Raw genomic sequence first — 17,104 nt, 5'->3', positions numbered from 1 at the left:
ATAAATAACTCCAGGGCAGACCATTTTCTTGTGATCCGAAGTCAAGAATACAATTGATTCCCAGACAAGTCTCTTAGACAACTTATTCTTAGTACTTCCCAATTGAATTCATTGCCTTCCGTCCAAAACCTGTTCCTCTTATATGTCCCATCTCTGTAAAGGCCATCAGAGAGTCATCCTAGGCTCTCGCCTCTGCTTCCATCCCCACATTCGTTAAGCCACCAACTCCTGTCATTTTTACCTCTTACCTATATCTTGACTCACCTACTTAACTCCATTTCCATTGGTGCCACCCTGGTCTGAGCCACCATTTCTCATTGATCTATTATACAGAGGTTCAACAAACACACACTCAAACTTGCTTCCTCTTAATTTATTTTCCTTTCTGTAACTACACCAACTTAAAAAAAGAAAAACACAAAAAAACTCTGAAGATACCACTCTCTTCTAGTTAAATCTTTTTCTTTTTTTTTAAATTTAATTTTATTATTTTTTTTAACTAAATTTATTTGGATGACAATGGTTAGTAAAATTACATAGGTTTCAAGTGTGCATTTCTATAATACATTATCTATAGTTCACATTGTGTGCTCACCACCCAGAGTCAGTTCTCCTTCCATCACCATATATTCTAGTTAAATCTTTCAGTGTCTTCTATTTATTCTTGGAATAAAAGGCCCCATCTCCACTCCCTAATATGGCATCCAAATTCCACCACAGTCTCTGCCCCTGTCTTTAGTCTCATCAGCCGCCAGTCTCTCCTTGACACGTTGTTCTAGATACATTAGTTTCTTTCATAGGCCTCCCTGCATATGGTCCCCTTGGCATAAAGTCCTTTTGAACATCTTCACTTGGTTAATCCAACTCATATATCAAGTCTGTGTAATCTTTGTCTCCTCAGGAAAGACTTCTCTAAGCTGCTAAATTCGATTCCCCAGTTATACACTCTCAGTTTATTCCACACTTAGCCTTCAATGTATTCTGTTTTTTTTCTTGATGACTTATTTCATAGCTATTTTCATGTTTCAATCAGCAAACAGCTGGATTGCAAGTTTCATGAAGGAAGGCACCACAGCTGTCTGGCTCACTTCTGTATTCTCAGTACCCAACATACAGGCACATTATAGATCCTCAGTAATTAATGATTGCAAAGAATAAATGAATGAATGTTATAAAGATAAAAATGGATAAAATATCAATAATCAATGAAGTTTCTGGCACATAGAAAGCAATCAATAAATTTCAGAGTCCTTCATCCCCTTTCTCATTTGATTTTAGATAATTCTATGTATCAAGGATATATGTTCCTCATATGATTTCACTCATGTGGGATATAAAACAGAAAGCAACAAATGAGCAAATAAAACAACAAACAAACTCATAAAACACAGACAACAGTATGGTGTTTACCAGTGGGGAAGGGGGTTTGGGAAGAGGTAGAAGAGGGTAAAGGGGGTCAAATACATGGTGACAGAAGACTTCACTTTGGGTGCTGGACACACAATTCAATATACAGATGATGTATTATAGAATTGTGCACCTGAAACTTATATAATCTTATTAACCAATGTTACCTCAATAAATGTAATAAAATTAAAAAATATATGTATTCTTGAAATTGCCAGATAATTTAGCAATTATTACCAAACATTAGGAACATGGTCTAACCTGAGCAATCTGAGGGAGGAATGCAAATTATCACCTTAGGTCTAAAATTTTTTCTTTAATAACCAATTGCACCTCAATACAATAATAAAGCCACTTGTATTTGTTGAAAAGAACAGAGAAGTTATAAGTACATTGAGTGTACAGACCAGTATAAGTACACTGGTTGTTGGGACAGGGGTCATCTATTAAGGCTGAAGAAGCTGCTAGATTTTACTGAACCATCTTTGAAGTAGCATCTTGCTGCAGAAACTAATGGACAATGAATGGAAAACACTCTATCTTATGAAAAGATTGTTGCATAAAAAAAAAAAAATTAACTCTCAGGCCAAGACCATTTTAAAAACACTTATTGGCCTGAAGAGCTGCATAAGGCAGTGAATAAAAAACATCTAATATCTGCCTTCTACAAACTTGCAGTTTAGGGTTGGAAATACTGACTCATATGTGAAAGATATAGAATGAAAGCTGAAATTAGACAGTTGAGTGCTTTTATTCAGTATTAGGAATAACAAGGTAAGTGAAAAGATGGAGAACAGCATAGGAGGAACTTGTAAGTTGAACAAGGTGGAGTCAGGGAATGTGTTAGCGCTGATGATTTAGGAAGATTTCTTGGAGAAATTCAGATTACTGATGGGAGCAAAATGACTTAGCAACCAGTATGAGCTCATGGCATGGTTTCAAGGCTAAGTGTGGGAGAAAATCTGAGGAAAGCTTGAGTATGTGCCTGAGGTAATAAAAGCAGTAAAGTCAGCTAAAATAGAAACACTCCTTCCCTTGAGTTGCAGGGTCCCCTGTTTTCTTGCACTGCACTCAAATGTGCAAGGAAAGATGCAGTTTCCTTATTTTTTTAAACATCTTATCCCTCAGGCTCTAATCCCATTGAGTATTAGGAACTTGATATTAGGTTGAATATTGAGTCAATCATTTAGTGCAATCCAATAAAATCTGCCTGATTCAATAATGCAGTCTTTTTAGATAACTCTGTTAAGTAAATTCTAGTCTTTCTGGTTTCTGCTTTCTCCCCTTGCCCCTGATCCGTCTAAGATGACATCTGGGTGTATGAAGAAGAGAGAGCCACATGGTGCAAATCAGAAATTTGGGGGCTTTTGGAGCCAAGGGCAACCCTTGTATTGCCCTCTGGGCTGCTGATCTGTAGACAGTATCTCTCATCCTTTACTTTCCTCAGTGGCGTCTATGATTTTGGCAGGTGGAATCATGATTTCAGCTCCGCAAGGTCCAAGGTGACTAGCTCCATCCTGCCTTCCCCTGTAGCCACCACATAGGCCCCGCTGTCTGGCTGTGACTCCTCCATTGTCCCTGGCACATGTGGTTGTAGCTACAGAGTTGCTTTGTCCTTGGTAGTCACCATCTATAGGATCATCCTTTCTTGCTCTGGAGAAGCTTTGGAAGGCTCCTGGGAGATAAAATGGGCTTCTCCCTCATTACATGATTGCCCCAAAGGGAAAAAGGGAAAAACCCCTTTGCTTTCACCTTTACCCACAAACTTGCCACCTCTCCCTCCTGGTACTTCAGATACTACCTCAGGGCAGTAAAAAGGACTTCAGGTAGTCACAGGGCTGTGTGTGTGTGTGTGTGTGTGTGTGTGTGTGTGTGTGTGTGCATGTGCGTGTGTGTGTGTAATGTGAAATCCCTCCATTGGTTTCAGGAATATCTCACCGCATGAGTTTTGGTGGGGAGAAGAGCTAATTCCCACTGTAAAATCTGAGAAGATAACTGGGGTGGAAGCATGACCTGTAGCCCAGAGCTGGGCACCAATAATTTTTGGTGATGACATTTGTAAATGAGTTTACTGAGTTTTATTCTAGTTGGCCAGGCCTACCTCTTGATGCATTATGTGGTCTCTAAAACAATCTAGAAAATCTCTTTTTCTCTTGAAAAAACCAAACATTGGGCTGTCTCCATCCCATGCTTTTTTAAATTACACCATATTTCCTCATACAATGACCCCCAAAATGATATTCTTTTATACAATATAAATAATTTGACTGAGTTTTGTAACAGTGGAAATGTTTTATCTTTAAAGCATTCTTTTGCATGATTCATCATTTGGCAACTAGTCTGGCTAGGACTTGGGAAAATGATAATAGCAGACATTTATTAAACCCATACTATGGCCGGGAACATATTACACAGATTGTATCATTGTTACTCATCATGAATCTTTTCCTGTCACCTCTTAACTGACAAAGAAGCTAAGGGGAGATAAGAGTTAAGTAACTTCTCAACATCATACAACCAACAGGAGCAGAATTTGAGTCCAGGCAGTCTGACATCACAGTTTAGTATGTTAAACACAACATGGATATTTTCTGTGGATATTTATATTCGATTCTGTGAACATTCATTAAATGCTTACTCTGTACCAAACAATATTTTAGGTGCTGAGTTACAAAGATTTCATTCAGGATTTTTCATCCTCTACACTATTGATATTTTGGGCTGGATAACTCTGTAGTGGGCCCTGTCCTATTTATCAGCATCCTTGGCCCCTACCCACTAGATATCTCTAGCACCTTTCAAGTTGTGACAACCAAAAATATTTCCAGACATCGTCAAATGTCCCCTGGGGGGACAAAATTGCCTCCACTGGAAATTACTGATGGAATTCTATCTATCTATCTATCTATCTATCTATCTATCTATCTATCCATCCATCTATCTATCATCATCATCTTTCTATTCTCCCTTATTTTTTCTCATTGTGTACCTTGCAATTTTTAATATACATTCAAATAATACCGTAAAGTGTTCTGAATTTGCAGAGATAACACATGGCCCCACTCAATTCAATCTTTTATCTGTTGTTAGATTTAATAACCACTGAAAGAGACCTGTTATGTGGAAGAGAATTTTTGACAAAGTGCTAAGAGCGAAAAATTTTAAACCTAAACTCAGGAGTAATTTATTAATTCCCTTGACATTTATCTGTACACTCAATACCTTGAATTTAATGTCAAAAGTACCAGAGCAACTGTTACATGAACAAAACTTAAGTGCGATGGTAGTTGTGGTAGGCAGAATAATGAGCCTCACAAAGATGTGCATGTCCCAGAACCAGGGATTGTTACCTTACGCGGCAGAAAGGACTTTACAGGTGTGATTAAGATTTTAAGGTCAGGAGATTATTCTGTTATCCAGGTGAGCCCAGGGTCCTTAGAAGGGAAAGAAGTGGGGAGTCAGAGAAGGAAATGTGCAATGAGGGATTGATTTGAAGATGCTTTGCTGCTGGTTTTGAAGATGGAAAAAGGGATCTTGCACCAAGGAATACAGGCAGCCTTCTAGAAGCTTGAAAAGGCAAGGAAAACACCCTCCCTAGAGCCTCCAGAAGGACCCCTTGCAGACACCTTCATTTTATCCCAGTGAAACTCATTCCAGGCTTTGGACTTCCAGACCTGTCAGATCATAAATTTGTACTGTTTTGAGCCACTAAGTTTGTGGTAACTTGCTACAGCAGCAGTAGGAAATGGAGGCAGTAGTTTCTTGTCTTTGGAATTCAAGGTGAATTGAAACTATATGTGGTTCTTTAAGAATCCCAGTCAAGAGGGAAGAAAACTAACCTTTGGTGAGCACTCACTGTGTGTCAGGTACTGCAAGAGTGCTTCGTGTATTATATCAACTAAGTCTTACAACGACTCCAGGAGACAGGCTTTACTTTTTCCATGTTTTCAGAGAAACTGAGGTCGGGGAGGTTAAATAACTTACCCCAATTAAGGGCAGAGCCAGGAAGGATACCAAGATCTGCCTGACTCCAAAATCTATGTTCACATGAGATGTTGTGCCAAACAATACTTCCTATGTAGATTATAAACATTTCTGGATTTATTGTATTTATTATATTAGACCTCAGGCTAAGTTATTTGTAAATTCTATTGGCACAAATGATACAAACTGTAATAGATGTTATTGTTCATTTGGGATTTATCAATTAAACAAATGCCTTTTGGTTTATTCACTGCATGAAGTTATTTCCCCAAAAAGGCTTTGTTTATTGCCTTTTGCTTGGCTCTGGAAGTCCAAGGTCTTTGGCAGACGGAGACATTAGTCTCAGCTCCTGCTTAGTCTAACATTTTCATTTTCAAAAAGCCAATGGTAAATCAAGTTGAGAGCCAGATACCCAGTCAAAAATTGATTTAGTAAGACATTGTAACTCAACAGTTACAATCCTACTTTTTTTTGCTTTACAGTGTAATCTCTTCAGCAATTGCCAAATCTAAGGACACACACACACACCCTGACCCTCTCTCCCTCTATCTCTGACAGTACAACTATACTGTGGAAGAAACTATTAATAGATAATTGCAGACGTTTGAGACATGATGTTTCAGGTGGCAGAAATTAAAAACACTATGCTCCTCACTAGCTAATGGACTTTTCCCAAATGTGTTTTTCTTCAAAGGTGAAAAAACATATTGGTTATAATGATCCTATATTGACTCTTACTTAGGACCTAAAAAGTGAAAGCCATAGCTTTATAAAACATAGTTTGCTTGAGGGAGGGACTAGTTCTTATTCATGTTCCTAACTCTCAAGCACCTTGTATGTGCTCCGTGAATGATGATTAAATTGAATTCTATAATCTACTCACACAGTCAAGGAAATAATGGTGAGCAATTCTAGGCGAGAAGATTATGAGCTCATTTATTAGTTTTTCTTCCTTGGGAAGCAGCTTATAAATTCTTAAATGATTTGAAAAGCTCCTTCTTTTTTGCTTTAAGGGAACTAATTGTGAAACAATCAGAGAAGAGAAATGTGTACTGTCTGAAGGGCCACGCTGGGTGAAGTGTCTTCCTGGTGATGTTAGTGCCTGAACTTGAGCACTGCAACTCCTAAGCAGTTATGTTGCCGTTTTGTTTGCCCACCGTGTCTGACTGCCCTCTGCTACTTCAATGTCTTAATAATGTGTAATGGAAGAGTGTTAGACTTAACCACATCAGAAATGCTGGACTCCAGCCCCAGATTTAGCACTCTGCTGCCAATGGCACTGTGGTCTCTTAACCCCTCTGGGACTCTGTTTCCTCACATCCAAAAGGATTGACTCCTGCTCACAGCGGAGGAGGACTTGTGCGAATCCCTGGAGGAACGCTTGTACATGTGAGAGCACTTCATCCACTGTAGCGCCTGACAAAATGTGAGAAAATGTTTTCAGTGCTCCTTATCGCTTTACAAATTTTCTGCAATGAAACTCTGCTAAAGAAAAGAACGATCTGTGATGCGTCGTCATCTGCCAAGGGATGATTTCTCTTGTGTTGTGTTTTTTTGTTCTGTCCCCTACCCCCAACCCTCTGCCCCCACTGGCACCCTCTCCTTCCTTAGAAGTTACTTAATGGTTTGCTTCACAGTAAAGATTCCGACGGCCGCGTAATCATTTTAAAGCTCAAGTAAGTGATACCCAACTGTTGGAAAGGAGATAAAACTGAATAAAGTACTGCTACTCAAATTTGCCCAAGTCACCTCATTTTTTTTCTCCCTTTTTCAATGGTAGCAGCATGGCTCTTATTAAGCTGTGCCCAAGGAAGGCGCTGGGGTTTGCCCGTGGTGCTATGGATGTATAAAGCCGGGACATTCTGCCAGTTCTCTTTGAGCAATGACAGCAGAAAATTGACAGCTAAGTGGATATTGTACACAAGCTCATCACCTGCCATCTTCAGTGGCCAAAGGCCACTGCCAGACACGGCACCTTTTTCATCTGGAACTTGACCGTAGATTTCACTTCATTGACTTTGGCCACCATGTTCTCACTGTGGGTCAGCAAGGAAGGGAATGTGCCAGCCTTGTTCAGGCTTGGGCCCAGGATTCGTGGGATCTGCTGGATCAGAGATGCTGAAGCTGAAAAGGTAGCATCCTTCTTGGCCAGCTTCTTGACCAGTTTCTTATTCTTGTGGAGTTTCTTCAGCACTTCGATCTCCACATGGGGGATAAGCACAGCCCTGGCTTTGTCACAGGGCTGCTGGTCCCAGAACACAGACGGAGAACTTGGGGCAGGGAGTGGATTTAAGCCTGACGGTGCCTGAGAAGCGTTTGAACTGCCTCAAGCTAAGCTGCAGGTCTCCAATAACTTCCTGCGCTTGCTGCGGGGGTTCTGCTGAGGAGCGCCTACACCGCCTCCTGGAGGTTGTCACTGGAGGTGCTGCGTGGTGCCTCCCACCACAAAGGCCGGAAAAGAGCAGTCACCTCATTTTCTTGCTTTGATTTTTAAACTATATTTCGCTTTAAGAAGCAAGTGGATCGGTAATCACCAATATTATAGCTTTAACATAAGGTAAATAGCGCTCCCCTTTTATTTTTCTTGCATAAAAAGCATATTTGGGAGGATGGATAGAACACCCAAGATACAAATAGGATAAGAAAGTAATTTCTTATAATCCATTCTGCCTCACATAATTTGTTTTTAATTTTTAAAAACTTTTATTTGGAGATAAACTCAACCTTGGAGAAGATGCAAAATGAAAATTGCTTTACTTGATGTCTAAAGGGGAAGTTCACTTACTGGAGGGTATTTGCCCTCATTGGGGAAAAAAAAAGAAGCCCAAGGCTACAGATTAAGTAAGAAAATGAGCGAGATTCTTATGCTTCCCAATTTATGAAAAGAAAACAATAAAGCGTGCTAAAGTTTTGCATAACTGTATTTTAAAGCAAAATTTTCTTTACGTCTCCTCTTTCATGTTTCTCTTCTGAATTGTACTCACAATATAAATAGTAGAAAGAAGTAAGATGAGACTAATCTCCAGAAATGATCATTTTTCCTGTGAGAACTAAAACTATGTTGATTAGAAGAATATATGGTTGGTAAAAAAAAACAATTAGTCATTATATAAAATATTTCTCTCCTGGTATTATCACATTTTTCTCTATAGTTGATGTTTTGCAAATCATTGCAATCAGTATTCTCAGGTCTTAAATGATTTCTGAGCACTTGAATTGTCTGCACAATGTAGCTTCTTAGGAATTAAAAAAAGAAATTTGTTTGTATTTGTTAACTCTGGCTTTCTCTCATTTTGTTTCAATCTTCCTTCTAATGAGACCCTAAATAATGTCTGAATTTCGTTTTTAAAAGTCTTAAAGATACCAATTATGATTTTATTTCCCATATATTTTCTTTTTACCTTTCTTGTTAGTTCATGCACATACAACTGTGTTCTTTTTAATTTCTCTGATCTGCACTAAGAAAGCTTGAGTTTCCTCCTATTATATCATAAATATTTGTGTCATTTTCATGTGATATTTTCAGAGGTAGTTTCCAGGGAAAGACTTTCATAATAAATTTGTTTTATATATCGAATATATCTTTGAACATTAAGGACTTTATTTTTATTTATTTATTTAATATTTGGTCTGTATCTTTTAAAACTTTTTTTTATTTTTTTATTTTTTTTATATTAGTTTTGGGTTTACAAAACAACATAATGATTAAACATTTACACACCTCACCAAGTCTATAACTGCCCCCCAAGTCTATTACCCCTCTGATATCGTATAAAGCTGTTACAATACCATTGACTATATTCCCTATGCTATACTTTACATCTCGTGACTATTTTATTTATTTATTTATACACACACACATATATATATACACATATACATACACACATATATGTAATTATCAACATTCAATACTAATCTACTTCAGCTTCAGGTGTACAGCGCAGTGGTTAGGCATCTACACAATCTATGAAGTGATCTCTCTGATAAGTCCAGTACCCATCTGAACCCCTACACACTCTTTACAACATTATCTATTATATTCCCCATACTATATTTCACATCTGTGTGACTATTTTGTGACTACCAAGTTGTACTTTCTAATCCCTTCATATTCTCCCCCAACCCCAACCCCCTCCCATCTAGCAATCATTTTTTTCTCTGTATTTCTGAGTCTGTTTTGTTTTCTTGTTTACTTTGTTCTTTAGATTTACATATAAGTGAGATTATATGGTATTTATCTTTCTCAGTCCGACTTATTTCACTTAGAGTAATATTCTGTAGGTCCATCCATGTTGTTGCAAATGATAAGATTTCATTCTTTTTTATAGCAGAGTCATACTCTATTGAATAAATGTATCACAATTTCTTTATCTAATCGTCTATTGCTGGGCATTTTGGTTGTTTCCATGTCTTGGCTATTCTCAATAAACATAGGGGTACATATATTTTTTTGAATTAGTGTTTTGTATTTCTTTGGATAAATACCCAGGAATGTAATTGCTGGGTCATAAGGTAGTTCTATTTTTAATTTTTTGAGGAACCTTCATACTATTTTCCATAGTGGCTGCACCAATTTGCAATCCTACCATTAGTGCACGAGGGTTCCCTTTGCTCCACATCCTCTCCAACACTTGTTGTTTGTTGAACATTAAAGACTTAGATTTTCAGTTGTCAATCCAATGACATAAGGCACTATTAATGATATCCATGTGAAACCATCTGCATCAATATATTGGGAGGCACTTTTTTAGATAACACAGCATATTTTTATCTTTTGTAGTCACTGCTACTTAATTCAAGTAATTTATAATTTGGAATTACTTAATTCCTATGTACAAAAATCTGTGGTAGGCACCTTTAAGGATACAAAGATGAGTAAGATGTGTAGTCTAGGGTTTACAAAGATGTAAATATTCGAAGATTTAAATTCAATGTCTAAAGTACTAATTGAAAGAGCAGCTCTGGGACCCAATATAAAACACTACTTAATATATTGAAGGTCAAAGTTCAACCTTAAACAAGAAATTCATTAATTTTCTCTAAAAAATTAAAGCAATCATGGTAATTAAACAATTGAATCAAGAGTAATTTTCCCACCATAAAACTTTGGTTCAATAATCTAAGGAGATTATAATATTATTCCAAATTAACTATGATAATATCAACTTAAAATATTAGTGTACCTGAAGTACAATAGTCTTTTTTGGAATTGTTGGACGCATTAAACATTTAATGAAAAAATGAATAGAATTGCCAATAAAAATGGCGGCATGAGGTGGGCCTCTTGAAATCTCCCCTGGAATTTGCAACAAATTGAACAACTATAACTCCACAAAGGACCCCCTGTGCAGCAGACAGGCAAGACTAAGATGTGCACTACTGAAATCATCTAAAGTTGGGCAAATTGCACAAGCAGGGGAGGCGGGAAGGGAGAAGTGTAGAGAGAAAGGAAGGGATGCGCGGGGGCAGGATGCTGGCTTAGCTTGGTGCGCCGAGCTCGCTGCATTCCGGAGCTGCCACAGCTTCAGGAGAAGGAAGAACTTGGACTGCTAGGGCTCCGCTTATGGCCCACAGGGCTGAGGGGACAGCATATAACACGGCTGAACCCAATGCTCATGGCAGAGACCTCGGAGCAAAGACTGAGGGAAAAAGGCTGAAAACGGTGGTTTAAGCCCTCACTGCCAAGTAGAGAACAGAAGCCTTAGGTACTGAGACTAGCTGCCCCCTCCTTACCCTCCCAGAGTTCACCTCGCCCCCGCCTGCCCAGTGCTAGAAGCAGAACAGTAGCAGTGTCAGATCAAAAGAACAGAATATTTGCAGTTCTGAGAACTGTGATCCACAGACATGGACTCGCAGCCCAACTAGTTCCAGCAAAGGGGAGGGTGCTGTGGAAGCAGGACTGGCTGTGGTGGTGGTGGCCGCCATTGCTCTGGGCCACCTCTCACAACCCACCCTGCCCCTGTACCCACCTATCAGGAGAGATCCCTGCAGGAGTAAATAGAGCTGCTGAATCACATGGGCTCTGAATCTGGTGCAGGAAGAGCTTTGGAACTTCAGAAGCTCTCCACATCCTCCCATGGAGGTGGTGCCCAAGACCCAGGCGAACTGTTCACAGAGGAGAAGCCCACTCCTCCCTGCCCCCATTGTGTGAGAAGCCGGAATAGTGCAGAGAAAATATAACACTACAGTGTGAGAGAGAATAAAAGGCTGCAGTCGGAAAGAAAATAAAACAGTCTACCAACACCTATGGGAAGACAAAAGAAAGACCTCTTTCTATCAACCTGTTGCAGAACCCACTCCTGTAGATGTCTAGGAAGAGAAATAATAAATCATTAATTGCCATGAATAACCAAGGTAGCAAGACAGCTCAGGAAGAAAATGGAAAGTCTCCATAAAATGGACTTAAAGACATGGAAATATGTGACTTAAATGACAGAGAATTCAAGATTTTAGTTCTTAAAAACCTCAATGAGATGCAAGAAAACAGAGAGGCAGTTTAATGAACTCAGAAACACAATTAAAGAACAAAATGAACATTTTACCAAAGAGATTGAAATTTTAAAAAAGAACCAAAAAGAATTTCTGGAGATTAAGAATTTAATAAAAGAAATGAAGAATGAAATAGCCAGTTTAGGTAGTAGAGTTGACCAGATGGAGGAAAGAATCAGTGACATTGAAGATAGAAATCTGGAAATGACACGGATGGAAGAAGAAAGAGACTTGAGACTTAAAAAATATGAAAGAACTCTGCAAGAACTTTCTTACTCCATCAGAAAGAGCAATATAAGAATAATGGGCATACCAGAGGAGAAGAAAGGGAGAAGGGAACAGAGAGTATATTCAAACAATTAGTTGACAAGAACTTCCTAAACTTGTGGAAAGAACTGGATTCTCGACTCCAAGAAGCAAATAGAACACCTGATTACCCAATAGGCCTCCTCCAAGGCACATTGCATTGAAGCTGTAAAATATTAACGACAAAGAAAGAATCCTCAAGGCACCAGGGAAAAGAAGATGGTAACCTACAAAGGAAAGCCCATTAGATTATCATCAGATTTTTCAGCAGAAACTCTACAAGCCAGGGGGGAGTGGAATCAAATATTCAAACTATTGAAAGAGAGAAATTATGAACCAAGAATAATATATACAGCAAAGATATCCTTTAGATGCAAAGGAGGAATAAAGACCTTTCCAGACATACAGAAGCTCAGGGAATTTTCTGACACACGACCTGCACTACAAGAAATACTGAAGGAGGCTATTTGACTAGCATAAATAGGGATAATTTGTGACAACCAAAACATAAAAGGTGGGAGAATAAAGGCCTGAACAGGAATATGAAAATGGAAAAAGTAAGCATGCTGAAGAAAATGGAATACTCTAAATATCACACTTTCTTTTATATAAACTTAATCGTAACCACTCAAAAAAAATCCAGAACTGAAATATATAACATAATAAAAGAAGAAACAGAGGGAAACATCATAGAATACCACCACAGAGAAATAATAGACAACAACAAAAGGCAAAGAAACAATGGAGACACAGTCTTACCAGAAAACCAAAGATAGAATGATAGGAAATTCTTAAGTATCAATAATCACTCTAAATGTAAATGGACTGAACTCACCAATAAAAAGGCACAGAATAGCAGAATGGATCAAAAAACGAAACCCAACCATATGCTGCCTCCAAGAGACACATCTCAGCTACAAGGACAAACAAAGACTCAAAGTCAAAGAGTAGAAATTGACACTCCAAGCAAATAGTATCCAGAGAAAATCAGGTGTAGGCATACTGATACCAGATGAAACAGACTTCAGGATAAAACAGGTAATGAGACAAAGATGGACATTTCATAATGATAAAGGGGACTATACAACAAGAAGACATAACAGTCATCAATATTTATGCCCCCAATCAGGGAGCTCTGAAATATATGAAGCAACTACTAACAGAACTAAAGGGAGAAACTGACCGAAACATAGTTATAACAGGGCACCTAAATACATCATTGACAATTATGGATAGATCATCCAAACAGAAATTTACTAAAGAAATAGCAGCCCTCAATGACACAGATGAAATGGACATAATTGACGCTTATAGAGCACTTCATCCTAGAACATCAGACATACATTTTTTTCTAGTGTACGTGGAACGTTCTCAAGGATAGACCATATATTGGGACATAAAGCTAGCCTCAGCAAATTTAAGAAGATTGAAATCATACCAAGCATATTCTCTGATCACAAGGCTTTGAAATTGGATAACAATTGCAAAAAGAAAGCAGGAGAAATCACAAATATGTGGAGATAAAACAACATACTTTTAAAGAATGACTGGGTTAAAGAAGAAACAAGAGGAGACATCAAAAGATGCACAGAAACAAATGAGAATGAAAATGTATTCTACCAAAAGTTTTAGGATGCAGTGAAAGCAGTTTTAAGAGGGAAATTTATATAATTACAGGCCTATCTCAAGAAAGAAGAAAAATCCCAGATAAATAACCTCACGTTACACCTTAAAGAACTCAAAAAAAGAGAATAAATGAAAACCAAGGTCAGCAGAAGAAAGGAAATAATAAAAATCAGAGCAGAACCAAATGAAATAGAGAACTAAAAGATAATAGAAAAAATTAATGTGACAAATAGCTGGTTCTTTGAAAAAATCAATAAATTTGACAAACCCTTGGCTAGACTCACTAAGATAAAAAGAGAAAAGACACTAATAAACAAAATCAGAAATGAAAGAGGGGAAGTTATCACAGATGCCACAGAAATACAAAGGATCATCCAAGAATAGCTATATGCCACCAAATTCAATAACTTAGAAGAAATGGACAAGTTCTTAGAAACACATAGCCTTCCTAGGCTGAATCATGAAGAGTTGGAAAATCTAAGTAGATCGATCACCAATAAGGAAATTGAATCAGTCATTCGAAACCTTCTCCAAAGCAAGTCTGGTACTAGATGGCTTCACTAGTGAATTCTACCAAATCTTCAAAGAGGATCTAATACTTGTCCTACTCAAACTCTTTGGAAAAACTGAAGAAGAGACATTGCTCCCTAACTCATTTTATGAGGCCAAAATTACCCTCATAACAAAATCTGGTAAGAATGACACACAAAAAAGAAAACTGCAGACCAATATCTGATGAATACAGATGACAAATCCTAAACAAAATTCTAGCAAATCAAATGCAACAATGTATTAAAAAGATTATTCATCATGACCAAGTGGGGTTCATCCCAGGGGCACAAGGATGATTCAATGTATGCAAATCCATTAATGTGATACATCACATAAACAAAAAAAAAAAAAGGAGAAAAATCATATGATTATATCAGTTGATGCAGAAAAAGTGTTTGACAAAACACAACATCCATTTATGATTAAAACTTTATAAAATAGGTATAGAAGGAAAATACCTTAACATAATAAAGGCCATACATGACAAACCCTCAGCTAATATCATAATTAACGGTGAAAAACTGAAGCCCTTTGCTCTACGTTCAGGAATGTGACAGGGCTGTCCCCTAGCACCTCCGCTTTTCAATAGTGTTGGAAATCCTTGCCAGAGCATTCAGGCAAGAGAAATGGGAATGAAGAAGTTAAATTGTCACTCTTTGCAGATGACATGATGCTATATATAGAAAACCCTAAAGACTGAACCAAAAAGCTATTAGAAACAATAAATGAATACAGTAAAGTTGCCGGCTACAAAATCAACGTAAAAAGTCCATTGCATTCCTATATACTAACAATGAAATCTCCGGAAAAAAACACACACCAAAAAAAACAATTCTTTTTGCATCGCAGCAAAAAGAACAAAATACCTAGGAATAAACTTAACCAAGGATGTGAAAGACCTATATGCTGAAAACTATAAGACATTTAAAAAAGAAATTGAAGAAGACACAAAGAAATGGAAACACATTCATGCTCATGGATTAGAAAAATCAACATAGTTAAAATGGCCGTATTACCTAAAGCAGTATACAGATTTAATGCAATATCCATCAAAATCCCAATGGCATTTTTTAAAGAAATAGAACAAAAAATCATCAGATTTGTATGGAACCACAAAAGATCCCGAATAGTCAAAGCAATCCTAAGAAAAAAGAACAATACTGGAGGTATCACACTTCCTGACTTTAGTTTGTACTACAGGGCACAATAATCAAAACAGCATGGTATTGGCAGAAAAACAGACAGACAGATCAATGGGATAGAATTGAGAACCCAGAAATAAATCCACATAAATATGGACAGATAATTTTTGACAAAGAAGCAAAAAACATGCAATGGAGAAAAGACAGCCTCTTCAATAAATGGTGCTGGCAGAATTGGAAAGCCACGTGCAAAAGAATGAAATTGGACCGCTATCTGTCACCATGTACCAAAATTAATTAAAAATGGATCAAAGATCTAAGCATAAGACCTGAAACAGTAAACTGCATAGAAGAAAACATAGGTAATAAATTTATGGATCTTGGCTTGAAAGAGCATTTTATGAATTTGACTCCAAAGGCAAGGGAAGTAAAAGCTAATATAAATGAATGGGACTATATCAAACTTAAAAGCTTCTGCACAGCAAAAGAAACCATCGACAAAATAAAGAGGCAACCAACTGAATGGGAGAAGATTTTTGCAAACAGTGCCTCCGATAAGGGGCTAATATCCAAAATATACAAGGAACTCATACAACTGAACAACAAAAAGACAAACGACCCAGTTGAAAACTGGGCAGAGGACCTAAAGAGACAGTTCTCTAAAGAGGACATACAAATGGCAAATAGACATATGTAAAAATGCTCCACAGCACTAATCATCAGAGAAATGCAAATAAAAACCACAATGAGAGATCACCTCACCCCAGTTTGAATGGCTATCATCAACAAGACAAATAGTAACAAGTGTTGGAGGGGCTGTGGAGAAAAAGGAACCCTCATACACTGTTGGTGGGAATGCAGACTGGTGCAGCCGCTATGGAAGGTGGTGTGGATGTTCCTCAAAAAATTACGAATAGAATTACCATATGACCCAGCAATCCCTCTCCTGGATATCTACCCAAAAAAATCTGAAAACATTTATCCATAAAGACATGTGTGCTCCAATGTTCATTGCAGCTTTAAGTATGGTGGCCAAGACATGGAAATTACCAAAATGTCCTTCAATAGATGAATGGATAAAGAAGTTGTGGTATATATACACAATGGAATGCTATTTGGCAGTAAGAAAAGATGAAACAGTACCATTTTTGACAACATGAATGGATATTGAGATTATTATGCTAAGCAAAATAAGAAAAAGTAGAGAACCATATGATTTCATTGATATGTGGTATATAAAACTGAAAACAACAAAAGAACAAGACAAACAAATGAATGAACAAAAGCTCTTGGACATAGAGGTACCCTTTAGGCGTTACCAATGGGTAAGGGGGGCACTCTAGAAGATGGTAAATGGGGTCTAATATATGGTGATGGAAAAAGAACTGACTCTGGGTGGTGAACACACAATGTGAGCTATAGATAATGTATTACAGAATTGTACTCCTGAAATCTATGTAACTTTACTAACAATTGTCACCCCAATAAACTTTAATTTAAAAAATAAATAAATAAGTAAATACATAAACAAGACCTAACCAGACTCAACATTTCACAGCACTTTAAATAATATAAACTCCAAATTGTGGTGTAAA

General features: G+C 37.6%; 1 protein-coding gene and 1 pseudogene across 2 annotated transcripts in view; both read right to left on the bottom strand.

The window, feature by feature from the left end:
* CDH6 (cadherin 6) overlaps window positions 1-17,104 on the bottom strand; it is a 128,729-nt gene that overhangs the window by 35,385 nt on the left and 76,240 nt on the right. The window lies entirely within an intron of this gene.
* On the bottom strand, window positions 6,743-7,850 carry LOC109450171 (large ribosomal subunit protein uL1 pseudogene; annotated as a pseudogene).

The sequence above is a fragment of the Rhinolophus sinicus genome, chromosome 3 (assembly GCF_057876585.1).
Source record: "Rhinolophus sinicus isolate RSI-liver-muscle chromosome 3, RSI-T2T, whole genome shotgun sequence".
Lineage (NCBI taxonomy): Eukaryota > Metazoa > Chordata > Mammalia > Chiroptera > Rhinolophidae > Rhinolophus > Rhinolophus sinicus.
Note: the sequence above shows the minus strand (reverse complement) of the source record. Positions and strands in the feature narration are given on the sequence as shown.